The sequence below is a fragment of the Platalea leucorodia genome (genome assembly GCF_965183815.1).
Source record: "Platalea leucorodia genome assembly, chromosome: 2".
Classification (NCBI taxonomy): domain Eukaryota; kingdom Metazoa; phylum Chordata; class Aves; order Pelecaniformes; family Threskiornithidae; genus Platalea; species Platalea leucorodia.
The window spans coordinates 95,436,036-95,449,894 of NC_138824.1; positions in this window are offsets into that span (position 1 = coordinate 95,436,036).

Genomic DNA, 13,859 nt, shown 5'->3' on the forward strand with positions numbered 1-13,859 from the left:
GATGAAAATATTTGTATCTGGATTTGTCTTCTGCTGTATTTGTCAACACCAGTAAAGGTCAATGTTTTTCCTTGGTCAGGGAAAGATGTCATCTAGCTTTACAACAGCATGAAAGCTGAAAGAAGAAAAGCAAGCAAAAGTTTTGGCAAGTGGTAGATCCTTCAGGATCCAGGAACCATTAACCTATTAAAATGAAACTGTTTCTTTTTCTGTCCCCAGGACACTTCAGTCATTCCCATAAGCCCAGATCCTTCCCAGCAACTCGGAGAAAGCCGAGTTTTGCTGTTAAAGGAGTGAGTTAGCAAAGCTTCCCCAAATGTCCCTGTTCATCTCTTCAAGCAGACATGCAGAGGGAAAGCAATAGCCTAATCAAGCCATAATATGGAGAAAGAAAAGAGATGAACTACAATAATTCTCTTTTCCTCTTGCTACCCCAGACTTTAATTTCTGGCCTTTAGACTCCGCTAAAGTCTAAACATAGCAACATGGCACTGAAAGAAAGCCTTTCTAAATTTTAGAGAATCTTTAGTCTTGTGTTTAAAGTCTAAAGGAAATATAATGCCTATTCTGCGTATCTTCAAAATAAATCAACAACCAAGCACAATTCCTATCCTAGTGCTGTTGGAATGAGAAGCTAGATTCATAAAACGTTACACTATGGAAATCTAGAGTAAGGGTGCATTAAATCTGAGTCTTGCCCAGTACATAGATATTTTCCTGTCAGATCCCAGTTTCTGCAACCTCTTTTTTACAGTATTTTGTTCAAATGTAGCTCCCCTACATCTTCTGGCTAGAAAATGAATACATGCAAGACCCAGACTGCTTGATTCTGGCAGCACGAAGCAGCAGACTTTTAAAAATGCATTTATCATTTCAAGGAAGCCATTCCAGGTTGCTTTTTCAGAGTGTGATTGAAAGTAATTTTGAAAATGTAGAACACTAAAATAAGAGGGAGACAGAGACACAACTATCTGTAGGCTCTCAGATTTGTTCAAGGAGATCAGGATACTTGACAGTATATAAGAGTAATTTCTACTAAGAGTAGTTTCAAATAAAAATTAGTGGTTTTCCTCAACTAATGGAGAAAAAAGTTGTCAAAAGGCACATTTTAGGGTTAACAAAGCAATGGCTGTTACTCATGCCCGCTATTGCATATAAGTGAATACAGAAATAACTCGGCAATGGTTTGAATTGGCATTGGATTTTTAAATCTGGTGGTTCTGATTTTAATTTAACATATCCTGTGGTGCAGTGTGTGAAATATGTACTTAACCCAGATTGTTGTGAGATGAAAGCACACTTGTGTTTATTTTACATTATTTGCTGTAGTTTGTTGAAAGCCAACATTCCTGGGCAGTGAATGCAGTGGGGATGAATCATTTGAACTAGGTGAGGGGTTAGCAGCTGGAAGAAAATGAAAGTTAAATAACTACGTTAAATTTCAGCAAAATGGGTTAAAAAATGTAACACTAGAGAAAGCGATATCTTCATTTTGAGACAAGGAATTATGGCACTTATTTCTATGGGTTATCTACCAGTACTTTTAATGCCAGCAATGATTAGAGGTAACTAACATCACACATTTCCTACCTTCAGAACTAAGGTGCAGAAGCAAAGTTAAATACAAAATACTACCAGGAGCTGTAGCGAATGCCTAGAGTGACACTATAGCACCAGGGAATCGATCCTAATGATTTACTGTTCATATCACCATAGTTCGTAGGAATCTTAATCAAGGGCCAGGACACCACCAGACTGAGTATTGAATGGTTAAGGAAAAAAGATGGGCCCTCTGCTAGAGAGCTTAGCCCCAAAGCAGAGGCAACGGGAAACAACAAAGTAGGCAAAGAGAAGGGAAAGCAGAAGGAGTCGATGGAACAGCAGCATTTGGCAGATCAGAAATGAGCTCAGCACAGGGGCAGTTCACAGTAAAGATTTTCTGAGAGCACCCCGGAGGCTTTTAATGATGATTTTGACAGAAGACAAGGGAGCGGCTGCGCGGGTGTTTGCGGTGTGCCCGTCTCACACCTGAGGAGTGGTGGGAGTGAACGGGCAAAGGTGCTTGTCTGAAAATCTATCAGGTAGGCAAGAAAGGCTCGTATTACGGGCTAGCTGAGGGCAGAAATTGTATCTGGTTAGTGAGTGATGCACTGGGGGGCCTTGAGAGCAGAGGGAAGGGGCTTCTGCTGCACATAGCAGAGCAGGGGAAGGGGGGCAGAGGCAGCAGCAGCAGAGCCAAAGCCACCCGTGAGGAAAGGATGCTCGTAGCAGTGTTCGAACTGGGTACAAGTTGGATGAGACAGTGTTTGTCGAGGCCAGAAAGAAAAAGAAGTGGGAGTAGCTGAGATTCAAAATGCCAGAAGCCTGCACAGGAATTTTAGCTCAAAGGAGATGAAAGGCCACAGTGTAAAGACGGTATCCAGAAAAAAATAAAATCACTGAGGATGCGAGAAGAAGTCTGAGCCAAAGATGTCTCCTAGGGGTGCCGGTGGGAGAGGCAGCACACTTCTGAGGCCATGTGGTACATCCCAGGGCTGTCAGCTGAGCAGCTCTGTTCCCACCACGCTGGGCTTCAGCTAGGGGTGGGGGTGTCTTTTGGGTGGTGTCTGAGGGCCAGGCCTCCACTGGAATAGATAGAGCAGGGAAACAGATCTGTAAATCACCTGGAACATGGAAATGGAATTTGAATTTCTGCTTGTAGATAAGGTTGCACAGAGATAGCATGAAGGCACAGAGAGAAGCAGGAGAGAGAGGCAGATGCAGAAGTCCCTGGGAAGTGGGGTGGGTGAAGAGGAGCATCTGCAAAAGGAAGACTCAAGCAAAGAGAAGTCAGTGGGCCACCAAGTGAGGACGAGGGCTTCATGGGTGCCCGGCCAGGGAAAGACTCAGGTGTTTTCCCCAGGGCTATGCACCCCTTCTTGCAATTTCACAAGCTGGTCTGCAGAGGTGTCTTGCTGGTCTCTGACCTTCTATCTTCAGCTGCTCTGCTCTCCCGGCTCAGGTGTGAACAAACACCAAGGAGATTGAGGGCTGACTGCGACGTCTTACATCATCTTCCAGCATTTGGAAGATCAGCATTGCTGAAACTCAGAAGAAGCAGAGGTGCTGAAAGCTGCCAAAGTCAGGACATCAGTCAGGCAAATGCACTGTGGAGTACAAAGAGCTGGGACAGAGGAGGCAGAATAGCAACAGAGGGTTTATTTGGGCTAACGAACATGTGAATTGCACAGCCACAGGGTTCATCATCACCCCTACTCCCCCCCCCCCCCCCCGATTTCAATTTTCAGAGACAGCATGATTAGTCCTTCATCATCCTGTCGGTTTGGTCCAGATGGCAGAGACTCGGAGCAAAGCAGTTATTGACCATAAGATCGATTGGAAAAGGACAGTTCCTCTCTAAAAACAATAAAGTTACATTCAATGGAGAGCGTAACACGTCTAAGAGCAGTAAGGGCTGGATTCATGTACGATGAGGATGGTCCTATGATTTTGGACCTTCTTATGTCTGCATTTAGTGTACAGCTTCCATAGGTGAAATTAATGCAATTTTTTTTTGTTTACCATAGGCTCTTGTCCTCCAAAAAGTGCGGGGATACCTCTTCTGGATGATGCCCTTGCTAAGCCAAATAAAAGTGTTTCCTGGTCACTCTTTGTGTTACTTCTCTCAGTCTGTAGGCTGAGAGACAGCGAGATGCAGATGTTTAAATTCCTTACGGTCCTTTGGCTACGCAAGCTTAAATTCAATGTGCAGGTACCAACTCGAGTTTTGGGCTGACCTGTTGGAGCTGCAGAGGTTGCTGATGCAGGCGCTGGTGCCGAAACCCTTGCTTCTGAGCTGCCTAGCTTCCTCACCCCTGACACTGCAGGTGGCCATAATTTGCACCTTAAACTGCATCAGGACCTGCCGATGAATGGGCTTGGCTGTGAAAGACCAGCAGGACTTGGACGGAGGGGCTACCCGCCCCCCGCACGGCAGCAGCAGGGACTCAGCCTGGGGCGGGCTGGGGGCGGGGGGGATCAGAGATTTCCCATTTCTCGCAGAGGTGTGGGGGCCCGGGGCTGCCGGGCCCGGGGCGCAGCCCCGCCGGATGCGGGCGGCGGGGAGCGAGGTGCAGCGGGGAGGCGGCGGAGGCCGGGGCTGCAGCGCGGGGCGGCGCCGCCCGGGGGAGCGCAGGCTCCGCCGCCGGAGGGTGCGCGGCGGCCGCGGGGCGCCCGATCGCTCCGCGCCGCGCCGCGCCGCGCCGCCGCCCCGGCCCAGGGAAAGCGGGCGTCTCGCTTCGCTGGCAGCAGCTTACAAGAGCTGGCACCAAGCTGGAGCGGGTGCTTTCGAGCCCCATTCAGAATAAAACATTTCCCCCTTCCCCCCCGTGCGTTACATAAATTTAAACTTTTCCATTATCGAAGCTCTCAAATATTCTGAGAGAGGTTACAAAATGTGTTTACTTACAAATTTGGAAGTAGCGACAAGACGCAATGCAGTGAATTTGTCATCTGCTCATGACTAGCAGATGGTCCTCCTTCTTTGCAAGCAAACTGCGTGAGTCACATCTTGCCTGGTTCGTAGAATCGAACCGAGGAGCTCTCTGGCACCAGGGTGGACAGTGTCGCCCATCGCTAATCACGCCGCCTGCCCACACCGTGAATGGGCTCTCTTGCACTGGGCGGATTTCACTGTGCCTTTTGCAAAGGTTCGCTATTCCTCCTTCCTCCACATTAATTTGGGCGCCGCTCCTGTCTACAGAGACTGCTTCACGTGGCTCTTGCAGTGCAAAGGGATCTTTAAATGGGAACACATTACATTAACATTTTACAGACGATCTGAAAGAGATAACTGTGAGTTATGCTTAAACAGACTCATTTTTTAGCACTGGATGAAGCCAAAGTGGGAAATGCAAAAAAGTCTTTTGAGACCCTTTTGCCTGGAATCAGTGCTGCTGCAGACAGCGCTGTGAAAACCCAGTTCCCTGCACCAAGGCATAGCATGTTGTTAGACAGTAACCAAAAAAACCCTAAATTAAAATAGTGCAACTCTGCATTGATTCAGGGGTCTGCGCACAGCTTGCAGGATCAGAGTTGCTTGTCCTGGTAAACAGATGAGGCTCAATTTTATTGCAGGTATGTTAGAGAGCTGGTTTACAACGATAAAGTCATCTAACACCCTCCTCTGCTTTCCCACTCTGGTACTTCAAACAATTATTTGACCAGCTATATTCATGTTGATTTCTCTTGTTATTTTTTTCCTCAATCATGACACGTTCCTTGTTTTGTCTTATCATGTAAATCTGCACAGATGATTGGTTTTCCTCTGTAGCTTTTTTTTTTTTTTTTTTTAGTGTGGATTCTTCACAACAGAACAAGAGGGAGCAAGTTTAAATGATACAAAAATGAGATGCTAAGAGTGATGGGGAAAATTCAGGGAAGAGATCAACCTGAAAATGTTTTGAAATGCTTTTTTGCAAAGTGGCTAGGTTTCAAGTTGACAGGCTCTTTTAAAATGAATTCCTTTCCAAAGCTGTCACTTATTTATATGGCATAATACTTGTTGCTCTTTGCTGGATGCAAGAGTTCCACTCACTCACACCAGCGACGTGTAAGTTATGCGCTTCTGCCAGATGCTCACATGTTTGCACAATGTGAGACACTTGAATTGAGCTCGACTGTCTTTAGGTAGCAGAGTGCATGTGAATAACGTAAGGAAACAGTTCTGGTTTTCCTTGCTTTTCCTTTTCTTCTGAAATGTTTTCTTGCCTGGCTTTCATAGAAGAGCACTCCAAGGCTCTTTTTCTTTTCATAGGTACGAACAGACAAACAATCCTCTTGTTTCTGAAAGAAATGCTAAAATCCATGGAGGACGATGAGGAAACTCTCATTTATTTAATAATAAATCATAGCCTGGCACCAGCAGCTGTGATTTGGAGAGCCAGGAGCTGGACCAACCTGTGAGCACCACCGTTACCCACTGCCTTCCCACAGTGCATTAGACTCCTGCCACAGCAGAAAGAAGGTGTTATGGATGAATGCTAAGATGTATTTCTGTGCTGCAAGAGCTTGGAGGTGTGGAGGTGTGTCTCTGAAGTTAACAGAGCCACAGACTCGCCCTGGCTCTGCTGTCCTGCTCCAGCAAAATCACCTGGTACCTTTCAACTGGCTACAGAGGAAAAAGCTGGCAACTCCAGCTCATGGTTTTGCAGCCTCTACTACTACTTTGTATTGGAAAATGAGGGTTTATGGGGACCAGAGGAGTCCTAGAAATGAAGGCAGGGTCTTTGGAGGCCCTTATTTGGGCTTCCTACCTCTGGCAGGTGGGACTTGCTGGCCCCCAATGTGTCTTGGCCCCAGGCAGAATGCAACCATAGCCCATTACTGCCATTTCTCCCAAAGTCTTCCTTTTCTGCTTCAGAGGTCAGATGCTGCCCTGGGAAATCATCTGCCTTCAAGGAGAGAGAGCTTGGGCTGATTGCTCTGCCTGAGCTCCTCATCAGCGGCCATGAGGGTGGTGCTGCTGAATTACCATTCAGTATGTGTGCATGAGAAAGGAAAGGAAACTGAGGGCCAGGTCGTACTGGAAACATGAGGGGGTTGCTTGCAGAGCTGGATCATCTTCAGGTTTGGGAAGGGTGACATTCATGGCAGCCTGTGAAGACTCCAGTGCATCTAACCACCCTCAGGAGAGTCCTCTGAAGTGCCGAGAGTAGGCTTGTCCTCTTGGTCCCTGACGAGAGTCTCCTCTCCCCTCTCATTGCTGCCAACAAATCTAGGATTAGGAAGCTGACAGCCACCTATATGCTCTGGAAGAACACAGTGAACATATGCAAAATTTATAGCCTACAATATTGCTGTAGGTGGGGATATAAAATACTTCCGTGGGGTTTTTAGGCTTGGGATTCCCCATGGATGCTGGCAATGACACACCTATCCTGATACATTATCCCCCTGCAGCGAGGCACACTGAAGGGGAGGACTGGCAGGCCACCATGCTCCATGCCACTGCAGAGTCCCCGGGATGGATGCTGCCCTGCACTAAATCCTAGGTGCTCTGGCAAGGTGCCGGTTACCTATGCATGATACATCTTGAGCCTGGCTTTTGCTTCACAATCAGATCCATTTGCTTCGGGTCAGTGCTGCGCTTCTTTTGCTCTGTCAAAACTCTAAAGCCCTGGCTGCTTGCCCTTTTGACCAAACTCATTCACCATCTAGGACCCTTCCCTTAGGGCCTCAGCAGCTTGCTATGTAGATGGTCCTGCACAGACAAGCTCAACCCTGAGCTAAGCTTTCTCCACAGAGCCCTGTTTGCCTCTTGGACCTTATGCAATGCCTGTGAGACCAAGAGGAACAAGATGCCAACAGTGAGAGACTGGGGTCGCCTTGCAGCTGCAGTTGCACCTCTGCCCCTGCTGCAGCATCCTCACTTGCCCACAAAACCTGAGAGTCTGGGGGAGAGCCCTGCCAGCCCATCTGCAGGTGCCACGAGGGACTCCACTTGTAGGCATGGACAAGAGTTGAAAACAAACACTGTTTTCCTCCTGTGCTTCCATGCACTGACACAACTCTATGCTTTGCAGCTTTTGGGACCTCTACCCTGTGCATAAATCCTATGGGCCATGCATCCCTCTCCTCCCTGCTCCACGTGCTGTGCTGAAAAGTGAAGGACTCGGAGAAACTGAAAGTGCAATAATTCAGCAGGTGTGAAACGGCAGGGATCTGTAAAGAGGATGCACATGGGGAGCAGGGCATGGGCTTTCTAAAACATGGGCACCACAGCTGCCTGCCGACTGCTGTCAGCATTAGCCTGGTGGCTTGTGCTCTGCTGACAACATGCACTGCTTGCCACTGGTCACTGTTGCTTCACCAGGTTTGGTAACCCCATGCTCACGGAGTGGAAGGAGGCAAGAAGGGACCCCAGAAAGGTCTGTGGGAGGCCCAAGAAAGCTAGTATGAAGTCTGCAGGGGGAAAATTAATTCAACAGAAGTTATGGATAAAAAGAAGTGGCATAGTGAGCTCACATGGGCTTGGCATTTTTTGGTTTCTACAGTGTCTGAGATCCAGGTCTGAAAATCTTGAGTAAAATTATAACTTGGGACGATGAAGTGGTAAAGGCATGCCAGTCTCACCTGTGCCTTCATTGTTGCTATTGGAAATACAGAATTACAGCTGTGAAATTTAGATGCTGTGAAGGACTGCTAGCCAGCCAGTTGTGGGGTTTCACATCTGAGCTGAAACTCTCTTGTGGGAAAGTTTCTCATTGCTTTTGAGTTCCCTTTTGAGTCTACTGGGATGAATATGAAATATGATTAATTCCTGAAAAAGAAATGCTGCATCTCCATTGGTGATGCTATGGGTAAATGGGAAGCTCTGAGATATGTAGTCTGCAACTCACAATGAGACTTTAAATAAGATACCTGGGAAACTGCAAAATCAGCAGCCACTGGGAAACCCATCATCTCAATGTTGGATATTTGGGAAAGGGCAGAAACCCAGCTTCAAAACCAACACAGCTACCTTGCTTCTAAGCTGTTTAGTTTAAAACCAGCTCAGCGAGAGCCACTCAAGCTGCTCACTGAAACCAGATAAGCCTATGGATGAAATATTAAAGAACAACTTACTGTTAGATAACTACAATGAAAAAGACAGATGTCCTGATTCTACTAATATATGACAGCAGTCAGTCCATATAGCTTCCCTATGCCCCAGCTTCCAGCATAAAAATATGAGTGGTATTCATCTATTTCAAAAAGACCTTGACAAGATCATCTATTTCATGTTTAATGAGTGCTTTGTATATCTCAGGTGTAGAAAACACAATAGAAAGGCAAATGTTGTCAGAAACAGAACTGTATTTCTGGATTTCCAGACCTGTCTTAGCCTCAAGCAAGGGAGAACTTTGTACAGCATAGTTAATATGATTAGCCATGACTGAAGCCACATGTTTCCTAGACTGGAAGAACTGCTACGTTTCCAGATTTTGCCCATTCATGTCACTGAAAGCGATACCATACACCTGAAGAAGATTGCTACACCCAAATGTTTATTTTTCTGACAATACTAGTTGACCTACTTTTGCCTACCAAGGGATGTATGTGCTGTTCCTATCCAAATGTCCTGAGACCATCTCAGATGCATGAGCTCTCCTCCTTTCAGACCTGTTCGAAGTGAAGTTATGTTCTGGGTCCAGCCTGGCACTGAGCTGAGTTCAACACCTCGTGCTCCTCTTTCCAGCAGCGTATGTGTGCCTGGCTGCGACTCCGAAGAAAGATGAACTCTCCCAATAATCCGAGCTTTTGACTTTCTCTGGGAAGAAGATGTGATAAGAACATGGATGTCATCCAAGGCACATAAGGGAGAGCCGCCGGTCCTGCTGCATGACAGCCCTGCTGCTGAGAAGTTCCGCAGGACGAAGGAGTGTGAGTTTGTGGGACCAGCGCTAAGGACGAATCCAGCATCCACCACTGTGCTCCGACTGCTAAATAGCTACTTGCAGCTGAATCCAGCTCTTCTCAGTATCCAAAAAAGAAAACTGAAGTTTTGCTAAAGAAAACCAAGCCTCTAGTCTCAGGGGATGTAAGATACGCTTTTATGGTTAATTTGTATATTTGCCTTGCTGTGGATGTCATCTAAAGCTACATAGGAGGAATGCAGCTGGAGGCTTTTTCCAGATTTGTATTATTTGGGGTAGACAGGCTCTGAAATAAATCTGAACCCTGGGAGGTGTTGGGGAGATGGAGGCTGTGCCTGAACCTTAACCTCATGAGTGTGTTTCCCAGCTGCCTGGGCTCTGGCTGCACAGCCCAACAAGCATAACCTGGGCTCCCCAAATTGTCTCTTAGAGCAGCATCGTGTAGTTAACTCCAAGACATAGTGATATGGATCGATGGGGTTTGTAACTTCCTCCTTAGCTTTCTGACTATTGGTGTTTTCTAACAAGAAATCCAAACTGTGACTAGGCAAACAGGCAAAGAAAGGCCTTGCGAAAGAGAAGCGAAATGGGAGCTGATTCAAGCGTCTGTAATTAGCTAATGGTTGTGAACGTTTATGAAATCTCCCAGCAGTGGCAGCGAAGTGCTGATTCTAGAGAAGTGGCCGACCTCTTCCTTGATGTCTTTAATCCTTACAGTCTCAGCTGCCATGGCTCGAGTGTTGGAGAACTCCACCCTCTTTCTGGCCTGTGATCAAAATCAATATTTCAGAGAGAAACGCAGAAGAGCAAAGGAGTTAAACAAAAGTTCATATAAGCATAACAAATACTGGAAAGATGAGATTCTCCAAGCAGAGTGCTCTAGAAAGCACTCACGTTAATCTGGGCAAGGCTCTCATCAATTGCTGTGTGCAGAAAGAGCTATTCTTGGACTCCTAAGGAGGTAAAGGATTTATTTCCTCAGCTGCATGGAGTCATGCTATGAGATATCATTAAGTAAGAATAATTAGGATTTGAGCTTTCAACGCACAAGATTTGTGTGTTTCCCTGTGTTTCCAGTCCTTTCCAAAAAGACCTTTCCTAACTGGTAGTCAGGATTTCTGTATCATTTACCTATATAAACCTTACAAGTAATCTCTTTATGTCTATGTGATAGGTGGCTGTGTTGCTTTCCATTTGAGCATCTTTAGATGAGCTTGGTAATTAATACTTCATTGCGATAAAAAAATAAAATATTGAAGTGTATTTTAATTTGAGCAGTTCAGCAGCAATCCACCAGTGTGGATTTAATTTACCTGGCAATACCCTGACTCCAGTTAAGACAAATCACAGGAAAAATGATAGCAAAATCCAAGGTCACTTCAGGGTATTTGGTTTCATGGTCGCAATGGCAATATGAGGGGCTTGCACTAACATACTGAACTGAATTTTCAGTGTGTGGGAAGCAAGCGTGCAAAGGGTCTGATGATTAACTTTCTGGCACCAGTTGCTTTCCTGCGACACCGCAATCATTACTTCAGGCAAAAACAAATAGCTCTGTGACGTTTTGTTGCTTCATCAGCACAAAAAACTGTTCAGCTCTATCTTCTGCCAAACCTGATCTTTCTCTTCCTTTCTGTGCATATGGAAGTTCCCCAGGAGGCACACAGAGGGTCTATGGCGGCATTGTGTAAGAGACCAGAATGAAGGTGGGAGGAGTGCAAAGAGGTCCCTAGTGCCCAGCTGAGGTTATTGGGATGGAGAGGAGCCCACAGATTTTATTGAAGCATTTGACATCTACTGAGGTGTTTAGTTTTGTAGGGCAACAAATCAATTTTTTTTGTTTTCAGAGCCCCAGTCTTGATCTCTTGTAAAACAGTGTTATTCAGACCTGGTCCACAGCCTATCATCGCTAATTCTGGTACCGAATTTGACTTCCCCTCCAGAGGGAAGGGTTTAAACTCTGCTTTTCCTTAAAGGCAACACAGATGCTTTATTGAGTGACCCAATGTCAGAGATCCAAGGGAATTTAAATGGATAAAATTAAAAATTAGGTCCAGGACTTAAAGGGACTGACTGAGTCCTAGGAGGTAAAACCAAGTTAGAACATGGGCACTGCCACAGTGACAGTGAGACCAAACTTGATTGGGATCCTACAACTTCTAGCTATTCCCACCCACCTTTTTACCCAGTAATGACTGGGCTGACACTCATTTAGGGCTATAGTTGGTGCTACTGCTGCAAAACCTGTTACCCTGTTAACAGAACAATTGTTATACACTTCATCTCGAGGTTGCCAAATCAGGAAGACATAATCATTAATGGGAATGATTTATACAAAGCTACTTATTGATGAGCTAGGAGAGCACAGAACTTCTTTCCTGAAGAGCAACGGCAAACAGATCATGTCAGAAAGGAGAAATAATGTCACTGTTGTGAGATGATAACTATTCTTAAGCTTGGTTGCTTTACTACTGTTCCTGGGGAAGGTAACTCATGCTAATGTAGTTCCATTAAATTCTAATTCCCCACTGCAGTCTGAAGAGTTTTGCTGCTGACTATAATGGGACAGGAGTTTACATTGGACTGCTAATGAGCTGAATGTTTGCACATGCTTAGGTGTAATAACTCATGATGGGGCTAGGATGTGCTCTGTTGCTGGTGTGCTGTGTGCTGCTCTGCTAAGCTCTCTTGCTGGCCATGCTCGCAAGCTCTACCTCACCAGGCATAGCAGAAGCTTTTTGGCTTTTTGTCTTATTTGAGCTCATGGGTTGCCCTGCTAATGTTCTCCATGGCACCTGGCAGGGTGAGCCTACCTCTCTTGTATGCAAACAGCAGAGACTAACATTGGGTTTGGGAGCATGGAGGGAGTACAGAGGGTATTGCCCTGAAAAGGTGCAAAGACTTGGCATGGCCTGGGGAGTGGGGGCAGAAGAAAGGAGCCCTGTGGGAAGACAGACACGGCAAAGTGCGACAGGCAAGGTGGTGCGGAGCAGCCCTGGAGCCACAGAAATGGGAAGCTGCAGGAGGAAGAGGGAGGGACAAATAGTTGCTTTAAGCAGATGAAGGTGCTGAAGCAGATTGCCCTTTACCTGAGTGATTTCATGCCAAGGCACTACCCCAGCTATGCATCTTGGGCTGCACTACATAAACGTAACTACACATTTTTCCCAAAAGCGCTGCCCATTGCAATGATTGCAATGGTTCAGGGTAATTAATTGCAGCTATTATAAAAATAATATGATTCTGTACCACATCTGTATCTCTTAAATTCAGGCCATTCCAAATTCTTGCTGGTTTCATCAGTCACATGCTCAGAAACACTTTCAACGCACTAAGGAGAATGATAAAAACTATAAATCAGGTGTTTAAATCCCCACAACCATGCTAGCTTGAAAGAAATTCAACATCCCAGGCAGAGAGCCAGATTTTATTATTACAGAAAAAGGTTCTTCTGCATGTGCTCACGGATTAGATGTTCCTGATGTTCTAGGCAAGTGCACTGTAGGTTTTACAATGGTGATAAAATGCAAATTTTGCCCATAAGTCTTCCTGTTGACATGGGGGATAACAACATACACATATGTGTGTATGTTTAAAAATATTGTTTTGAAACTGCTGGGGAAGGGAGAGTAGAACAGTATGACTTCTCCAGATATTTTTTGAGATAAATATACTGAATTGTATTAAAAATATATCTAAATTTTAAGTTACTTAAAATTGCAGTATTTAATATGCAGTATGGACCTGTAGCTCATCAAAGTATAGTGAGCATATCAACATATTGAGTGTTAGATAAAGAAATAAATTTTGCAGGATCAGAAAAAGAAGCACTACACAAACAAAATAAAGAAGGAAGGTCCAATAACAGGAAAGGCGGAGCATCTGTAATAGTTATGATTGATTTTCCATTGCCCTACATCTTTGGTAGCAATTACATCAGAGGTCATGTGGAGATGGCCATAAAATGCTGTTAAAAGAAAAGGCTAAATGGAATAGGTACTTTGCACTGGAAAGGCTGAACCTGCTTCAGGTTTGAGTCGCTTATGGTGGATTAAGCTCTGGAATAACAGGTGGATAAAGCTGCAATGTGCAACCAAGAGCATTCAGATTTTAGTGAATCAAGGCATGCAAACTGACTTTTATAAGCCAGTATTCCAAAAGTATACCAGCCCTAGGACACATGAAGTCCAGAAGTGCCCGGACATTAAATAGTCTGCACCTGAACTGTCTTTCACAGGACACAACGCTGGTTTTGCAGCAGGGGTTTCATCATTGCTGACAAGTGGCTTTGAAAACCTCATCTTTGAATATTCTGAAAGGTGATGTGCAAACGAAATCAAACCCCTTCTGGCAGACTTGGTTCTCTGCCCTCACCCGTGACTTTATCAAAAACTAACCAGAGGGTTTAAAAAGATATTGTGAACTTCTGTCAGAGAAACCAGATGAGTACAAGAGCTCTCAGAG